Raw genomic sequence first — 9,087 nt, 5'->3', positions numbered from 1 at the left:
GAATGGGTGGCAAGATGAATAATAAGGGAGTGAATGGTCGCATGAGTTATTTACCTCTCTCTCTCTCTCTCTCTCTCTCTCTCTCTCTCTCTCTCTCTCTCTCTCTCTCTCTCTCTCTCTCTTCCCTGGTTTACCCTGATTGTATGAATGGTCTTATGTGAGGTGACACATTTGGTTACTGGCAGTTGTGAGCAGAATCTCGGATGGCAAACAGGCAAGTAACTGAGTTAGGAAATAATAATACAATTTGTTTTCTCAAAACAAATAATCAAAAGAAATACAGCTTCGTGCTCTGACAGGCCACCTAACCCTTTTATTTAAGAAGATCAGAAACGGAATGTTGGCCTCGTCAAGCTCATCACGCAAGCATTATTCTCATCAAGCGTTATTCTCACCAAACGTTATTCCCATTAAGGCGTTATTCCCACCGTCGGAGAATCGCGCCCATGAGTAGATGAATGAAAGCGATAAATGTGAAATAACACCGACATCTGTCTCTCTGAGGAAATGTAAACGACGGCGGATTAATTCAGCGCCCCCTATTATCTTTATGATGAGCCGATGATTAATTCAATCAGAGGAGAGTGGCCATGAAATCTTAATGGCGGCGCCTGTGAGACGAAGGAGGGGTGGGAGGAGGAGGAGGAGAGGAAGAGGGAAGACACGGAGGAGGAGGAGAGGAAGAGGGAAGACACGGAGGAGGAGGAGGAGGAGGAGAGGAAGAGGGAAGACACGGAGGAGGAGGAAGAGGAGGAGGAGGAGGAGGAGGAGAAGAAGAGGGAAGACGGAGGAGGAGGAGGAGGAGGAGGAGAGGAAGAGGGGAAGACACGGAGGAGGAGGAGGAGGAGGAGAGGAAGAGGGAAGACACGGAGGAAGAGGAAGAGGAGGAGGAGGAGGAGGAGGAGGAGAAGAAGAGGGAAGACACGGAGGAGGAGGAGGAGGAGGAGAGGAAGAGGGAAGACACGGAGGAAGAGGAGGAGGAGAGGAAAAGGGAAGACAAGGAAGAGGAGGAGAGGAAGAGGGAAGACACGGAGGAGGAGGAGGAGGAGGAGGAGGAGGCACCAGACAAGCCTAACCTCCCTGGTGAATATAACCCCGAGAGGAGCCTTATGAAATAGTCAAGCTGCCTATTGTTCCTCCTCCTCCAGCAGGCAGCCATTTCTCAGAAAGCGTCTATGACTGCCGGGTAGGTCTGAAGGGATAAATGAACATTCCTGGCTCAGTCTAAACAGCGGCTGCTGTGAATTTGCTGTTAAAGGGAACCACTGCTTGTAGCCAAAGACGCAGATTTTTTTGCGAAGCTTCTTCAGGGAAGCGTATCGGAGATAACAGGATTCAGCCGAGCGATGGGTTGACGTGTGTTAAAGAGGGCGGCTGCTTGTCAATAAAGGTTGAAGTATTTTCTTATTTTCAAGAACCTCTCGATTAAGAACATCGTAGATAACAAAGGGGATAGAAGATTAAATGAAACGCCAAATAAATAAACGTTAAGAGAAGCCACTGCTTGAAATAAAGCAAATAAATTTAAATCTTTCCTGATGCAACAAAACGGGCAAATTGGATAGCTGTACATCGAGTCATACAATATAAGGCGAATAACAGCAGAGGGCGTGTTTGCGAACGAAAGTGGCTCCCGAGAGAAATTTAATCAAGAGGCAGAGAGAGAGAGAGAGAGAGAGAGAGAGAGAGAGAGAGAGAGAGAGAGACTGAGGGTGCAAATTCGAGAAATTCGCCGTTGCTTAGACAAGATCAAAAGTAAACGGTTGAGTGGAAACGTGAGATGTGCGTTTATATGCTCGAGAGGGTGTCTTGTGACCAGCCAGGCCAGTACTGAGTGAATTATAGGCAGGGTTTACCAGCCGTTTATAGCGCACTGCAATATCCCTGTCTGGATGCGAGAGAGAGAGAGAGAGAGAGAGAGAGAGAGAGAGAGAGAGAGAGAGAGAGAGAGAGGGTGTTGAGAGAGAGAGAGAGAATTCTGCTAGATATCTGCTGAATGGTTGAAACCCGGTGGGATGAGGCAACAGCGAGGATTACCTCGTCAAGGACTTCCAATTGTATTGTTTTATGCACTGTAAAGAAGCGTTGATCACCCTTCTGTGTTTCTTTCTCGTTTTTCGAAATCAGGCTGCGGTCAACCGCAGTTGACTAAATCTAGGAATAAAATTGACTTTTCAGGTCAACAAAGCTCCAGCAGGTTTAACGGAACCTGCTCATATCTTCCCATCTTTGTATGGGATTGAACCTGGAGAGACAGACAGACAGACAGAGTTTTGTTGAAACTTTGCAGATAATTCCTATAGAGGGAGTTAGTGCCCGCAGTACACCTCACGAGGTGCATTATTGGCATTACTTAAGGTTCTTTGCAGCGTCCCTTCGGCCCCTATAGCTGCCATCCCTTTCATTCCTTTTATTGTACCTCCGTTCTCATTCTCTTTCTTCCATCTTATTTTCCACCCTCTCCTAACAATTGTTTCTTAGTGCAACTGCGAATTTTTCCTCCTGTTACAACTTTCAAGCGTTTTTAATCTCAGTTTCCCTTTCAGCTCTGAATGACCTCACAGGTCACAGCGCATAGCCTTTGGCCTAAATTGTACACTCCATTCATTTTCGTTAGCAGATAATATGAACAACAACGCAACAACGATAATAGAAGCACGGGGTTTTTAACCTTTAATTGATCACTTGATTGTAATCTGTGTATACGCTTGTAAACTGGAAGGTAGTAAGGAAAAATCTCCCATAACGAAATCGCAATACTCTCTCTCTCTCTCTCTCTCTCTCTCTCTCTCTCTCTCTCTCTCTTACTGTCGGTGCTCAGAACAAAGATCTGTAATGCCACGAAAGTTTTGCGAAAGAAAATAGCCATGTTGCGTATGAAAAGTCTGAAAAGTTTACACCAAATTATTAAGCCGATCTTTCTTAAAACAAATATCGTTTTGAACTTTGAAGGGCTTACTCTCTCCCACAGAATCAAAAGGTAACGTCAAAAATTATTATAAAGGATATTTATATATATCTATACACACACAACAATAATAATAATAATAATAATAATAATAATAATAATAATAATAATAATAATAACAATAATTAGGGAGTGATTACTGTGTTGATTTTCTGGTTTTACTCCTTGCTGGGATAAGTGACTGAGTGTTAATACATACATCCATACATACATGCATACATACTCACACACACATATATGTGTGTGCGTGTGAGTGTATGTATGTATGTTTTATGTATGTATGTATGTAAGTATGTAAGTATCAACACTCATCTATTTACCCCAGCAAGAGTAGAACCAAAAATCAACACAGTAATCACTCCCTTATTATTATTATTATTATTATTATTATTATTATTATTATTATTATTATTATTATTATTATTATTATTGTTATTATTATTACCAGATTCTTGATATATTATTGAAATGAATGGTCGACAGTTTCAATAAATTATTAGCAAAAGTATCAGTGTCCATTCGTTTTAGTACCACCTCGGCAGTTGTTCAGTTCCTTGTAATTTGAATCCTCATTCCAGTTCACGTGCGTTGGAAAAGACGCTTTCCTGGCCACTGAAACTTTGCGTGTCTTTTATTCCTGGTGGAAATTTTTCCGTGACGGTACAGAGGGACGGTCTAGCATTAATTAAACTTGCCCGGCGTAAGTTCGTCTTCTTTTGCCCGTCATTTAATCTCGCTAATTTATATTTCTGTCAGTACTGTATTATTTCATTCATTCGTTCACTTTTTCTGTGTCCGTGTTACTGTGCTAGTCTTGCCATTGTACTATTTTCATGTTGTTTTGCTTAATGGTATTATATAAATTATGTAATGTAACTTATATAGATTTTAATAAAAATAGTAATATGAATAATTTAAAATTTAAATAATCTTAACTTCATTCTAGAGTTCCTCTAGGCGAAGTTCTTCCAGAGAAGTTCCTCCCCTCCAACGGTTTTGCGACCTTGTGAAAACAGCTATAACTCCTCGTTGGAAACAAGGTTTATGTCTGCTTTATTTTGAGTTTAATAGAGCCATTCTCCTTGTCCTGGCCTCATGGGCGGCTTTGACAAGGGTCCGTCTTCCTTAAGTTGCGTTGGAAGACATTCTGTGCTGAATCTCAACGGAAAGATTCTGTTGTCAAAATATTACTTGTTTGTGGAGCGTTACCCACCTGTTTTTGCATAAAATACGAGATGATTCTGCAGTACCTGTTGTTCTCAAAATTCTTATACATGTTATGTAATTTCCTGTCGTTTTTTTAAACTCTTTTTTTTATTCAATTGTTCACTAATGGTTTCTGCTTGCATTTGACTTTACTTCCCCGTCCTAGCTCAGTTTTGTTTAACAACTTAATGGCCACTTTGGCTTGCTCCGTATAAAAGTGCGTTTTATCAGAATATCAGTAATAAATAATAATTAATAAACCCATAATAAACGAGATAGAAATGTTGGCCATTTTTCAATTAACCTTTTTTTCCGTCTTTCCTCGCAACTTCGGCAGGAGTTGATTAAAAACAAGACGATAACGCTGACCCCAGTTGTTCGGATGTTTTGCCCAGGAAACGAGCGGCAGAAAGTGGTCTTTTACCCCCTGAAGTTCCCAGCAAATTCGGCCAGCAGTGTCTAGTTTCAGAAAAGCCGTGACCGGGGTGGAAAAAGGCCGCGATAATGCAGGTGAGGCCGACGGCGGGAAGTGAGTTTGAAAAGTGGTGGAGGCGAGTTTTGAAAAATAGTGATAACGTGCAATGATACTTCCCTTGCCTCCCCTCGCCGATTAGTGCTTGCGTGTCTGGGCGAAAGATGCAATTACGTGTGTTATTCGGACTTGCTTTTATGGCTCGTCGTAATTTATCCGTGCGAAGGGAGTCGAGTTGAAGGAAGAGGTAAGTGCGTACGCTAGTTTGTTATTAGTATCATAGCGCCATTTGCACAGTATGCATAATAAAGTTTCGTAGGTAAGGACAGAGCGCAAATGATTTCGCAACGACTTGGCTGAGATTGGATGAATAATTGGTCTAGAGGGTTTAGTATATAGGCGCGAGTCACAAACTTCGTTAATAAATTAATGTGAAAAAAAGAGCGGGGGGGTTTTGGGAGGGGTGAAACTGCGTTCGGTAACTAATTAAGATAAGAAATATATTTAAATTCTGGGTTTTTACTATTCCAAACAGCCGTTGCAACCGGCTGGAAATAAGTGCGGTCGAGTTTAATATTTCATGATGATTTATAAATGTGGTTATTAAGACGGGTATCAAAAGGCATTAACATAACAGCGGTGTAACGGAATTGTTAATGTAACTTACATTAACCTCGTAAAGGTCGAATAGGAAGTTATTGAACGTTGGAGCCTCACCTGAACGCCCTTTCAGTAACTTTTAAAGTAAAACTCGGAAAGCATTTCAGCTTTGATAATCAATGTCAGTATCCTCAACGCTTCATTTGATTGGGAAGGAAAAATTTGATGATGAAAATTCAAAACAAAATTATTCGGCATTTTCATTCATTTGATTGGGAAGGAAAAATTTGATAATTCAAAAAATTATTCGGCATTATTTTTTAAAAAATGTACATGTATTTTGAAATACGTTTCATCGTGACTGGCAACTAATAAGTTGTTTAAGATTTTTTCCATTTTTTTTAGTTTTATCAGTGAAGAGTGAAGAATTTTTTTGCCGACTGAGTACATTTTTATTAGTTGGAACCGAGGCAGGTTGTATTTAACTCGGCTCTGCAGTAAATGAATTTCAAAGAGCCAAGTGTTCTCAACAAACATGACAGTTTGTTTAATTAGTATTTACCTATCTTCCATATTCCGAGTAGTAAATCATTATACGTTCCTAATATACTGTAGGTCGTTAATTAGTAGTGTTTTGTACTTGACATATGTTTTCAATTAGTTTCTCTTCAGGGAGAAAAATATTAATTTACCTGGAACTTCAAGTGGCAGAGAATAAACTATTATCATAATTCAGCAGATTCATGTGAATCTCTCTCTCTCTCTCTCTCTCTCTCTCTCTCTCTCTCTCTCTCTCTCTCTCTCTCTCTCTCTCTCTCTCTCTTATTACGTTATATTCATCTGCTTCACATATTTGTTTTGATGAAGCCGATATAATTCGGGCCACCTAGAAACTATAAATTGCATCTCGTGTTTATTACTGTAGTTTTTATACCTGCGCAGGTGTGGTGGTAAAAAAAAAAAACTTTATTAGTATTTTCGAAAAAGTCAGATTTGCGAAAAAAAAAGTCAGATTTGCGTCACATAACTTTGTTCCAAGTTTATCACGACGTATTAAATTTGTATAGACAAGGTTTTTGCGTATTAAATAGTCCAAGGAAGTTAGTCACTGATTTTGTGGCTGAACCATTCAACGTATGATTTGATCCAGCAGGCAGAGAGATGGTCCAGTATACGCTCTATTATAAGGTTCCCGATACTTAGTGGTAGGGCTCTGGTACTGGTACTGGATGTGACAAGTAGTTTGTGCAGGCTCGGTGTGAGTTAGATATCCTTCTTCGAATCTGGTTTGAAGAGTTATTTTTCGTGAATAAATTTCTTCCTCTTAATCGTCTATTTACTGGATTAACGAAACGGAGGTGTCCAGTTTCACGTAAATTAGTAAGCCTTGTGGTGGAATAACTTTTCGCTTTGTAACAGCCCACAAAGTCTTAACAGACGAAAATGTGGGACCTCTGTGGTGCAGTAGGAAAGAATCGGCTATATAGGTTACGCTCCTAGTAGCCTACATAGTATAAAGTGCCTTGATTTCAGCCCTATTTTTTCTTAATGATTTAGCACATCTTGGTTGTCTCTCACGGCCTCATTAGGTATTTTTGTAACTTCTGATTCTTTTAATTTTTTTAATTTTTTCTGCCCAACAGTGTATAGGTAGGTGACTTTCAGAGCTCACAAAATGTGGACTTTATATTTTAATCGATTTTTCTGAGTTGTAGTCTTTTATTTTTTCAATTATATTTTTTCACTGATTTCTGACAAAGGTGTTTAGTTTCACTTTGTCCTGATGCTTAAAGCTTCAGCGTTAATTGGTGCCGATGACCATAGTTGCTGTGACGACAGTATATAGTGTTAAATCAATTAGCCTAACATACAATTATTCCATTCGGTTATTTATTTTTTTTTTTTTAAGCTAACCATCCATTTCAAAAATGTTTTGACTTATCTTCAGTGACTTACGTCATAAGACGTTTAACAACATTGAAGTTAATCTGTTCAGTCTTTCAAGGGTTTTTCATCCCCGTGTTATCAGTTACGTAGTTTACCTCTTCTTCATAATTAAACGGCAAGGTTTAAGACTCCTCCCTGTGTAAATCCCCGGTAGGGGGTTAGTGCCGTCAGTGCACCTCGTGCGGCGCACTGTAGGCATTACTTAGGGTTCTTTCTAGCGTGCCTTCGGCCCCTAACTGCAACCCCTTTCATTTCTTTTACTGTACCACCTCTCATATTCTCTTTATTCCACCTTACTTTCCACCTTCTATCAGTTTATTAAAGTGCAACTGCGAGGTTTTCCTCCTGTTAAAAACCTTTCAGACCTTTTACTGTCAATTTCCAATTCAGCGTTGAATGACCTCATAGGTCCCAGTGTTTAGCCTTTGGCCTAAATTCTATATTCAATTCAATTCTTGTGTAAGTCCCATCATTTTTCGTTCAGTTGCTCATTGCTTTAATGTATCATTCAAAGCGTTCGTCTCTAATAATTCAAATAGTTTCGTAAACAATGCCCACTCATGCTTGTGCTCCACATTTTGCTTTCCCTTCAGGTTTATCAGCATTATTTTCATTTTTCCCCCCGTTTCAAATTTTCATTAACTCTTCGTTAAACTTCATTACTTGTTTGTTCCACATTTTGCTCTTTTTAATTTCGACGGACGGGCTTTTCGTGTTATTCTTCAGTGTCTCCCCTTCCCCTTTTTATTTTATTTTTCTTTGCTCAGTTTATCAGTAAAATCGCCACCCTCTCTTCCACTCCCTTCATTTCCTGAGTCATCAGTGCCACTTACTGCTTTCAACAATGAAAATACTGAACGTTCTCCATCTCTGAAGCTTTCTCTCGCCATTTAGTGTTCTTTATGACCGCTCGCGTTTTCTCCAGTCAGTTTAATAATACTATAAAGCCGTTTCTCTTTATTCATTTTTTGATACTTGCTGAATTACTGTAAGGCTTACTTTTTTTTACTGTTAATTTTTCCATGTCCTATTTTTCCAGTAGACTATAGAAAGTCCCATGTCACATTTTTCTAGTTGACCATAGAAAGTCCCATGTCCTATTTTTTTGTGAATAACCAAATTATCAGTTTAATAATACTATAAGGCCGTTGCTCTTCATTCCTTTATTGATACTTGTTGAATTATTGCAAGGCTTACGTTTTTTTACTGTTAATTTTTATATGTGCAATTTTTCCATGTCCTATTTTTCCAATAGCCTAAAGAAAGCCCCATGTCACATTTTTTCAATAGACTATAGGAGGTCCCATGTCCCATTTTTTTGTGAATAACCAACAAATTAAAGTCATGATAACACTACTTGCTCATAGAGATAAAAAGCACAACCCATCCATTGATGTTCTCCAAAAACAGCTAGGCACAGACCAGGACTTTTTAAGATCACTTGAACTTCATTTTCACTCCTGGCCCGTATGCACTTTTCTTTTTCATTCCTGGCTCATATGCACTATGGAAACATTGTCCCCAGACGTACATAGTCTTACCTAGGCTATACAGTTCTAGAACTAACACATTAATTCTGTACACCTCTATCCTATCCCGGAAGTTGCTCACCTTTTAGCACCCCTAGACGCAATCACTCCTTGTCCTTCCCATTCCTGCACGCCATGCCTTATCCCCTCTTGTCTTGATAAGTGGCAAAACATTTAACTTTTTCCTAAATCAGTTATTATACATTGAATTTTCCTGTCTTCTGCACCAGAAACATATAAATGCAATGGTCTTATTTTATTCTCCAGTTTCAGTATCACCTGTACAGGCGAAGGGGCTCCACACCACATACTCCCACCCACTTGGTGACTTTCAGACTGAGTGATGATACTACAGTTATTTTGCT

The 9,087-nt window shown here is 39.4% G+C and overlaps 2 long non-coding RNA genes across 2 annotated transcripts in view; both read left to right on the top strand.

Annotated features, from left to right (window-relative positions):
* Positions 1-3,586: 3,586 nt before the first annotated feature.
* Positions 3,587-4,459, top strand: LOC136829134 (uncharacterized). The gene is made up of 2 exons (XR_010850306.1): positions 3,587-3,668; positions 3,915-4,459. It is a non-coding gene; the product is annotated as an uncharacterized lncRNA (long non-coding RNA).
* A 45-nt stretch (positions 4,460-4,504) lies between these two features.
* Positions 4,505-9,087, top strand: part of LOC136829132 (uncharacterized) — a 145,409-nt gene continuing 140,826 nt past the window's right edge. The window contains exon 1 of the long non-coding RNA XR_010850305.1: positions 4,505-4,893. This is a non-coding gene — a long non-coding RNA (uncharacterized lncRNA). The remainder of the gene's footprint in view (positions 4,894-9,087) is intronic.

The sequence above is a fragment of the Macrobrachium rosenbergii genome, chromosome 44 (genome assembly GCF_040412425.1).
Source record: "Macrobrachium rosenbergii isolate ZJJX-2024 chromosome 44, ASM4041242v1, whole genome shotgun sequence".
NCBI classification, from domain to species: Eukaryota; Metazoa; Arthropoda; class Malacostraca; order Decapoda; family Palaemonidae; genus Macrobrachium; species Macrobrachium rosenbergii.
Note: the sequence above shows the minus strand (reverse complement) of the source record. Positions and strands in the feature narration are given on the sequence as shown.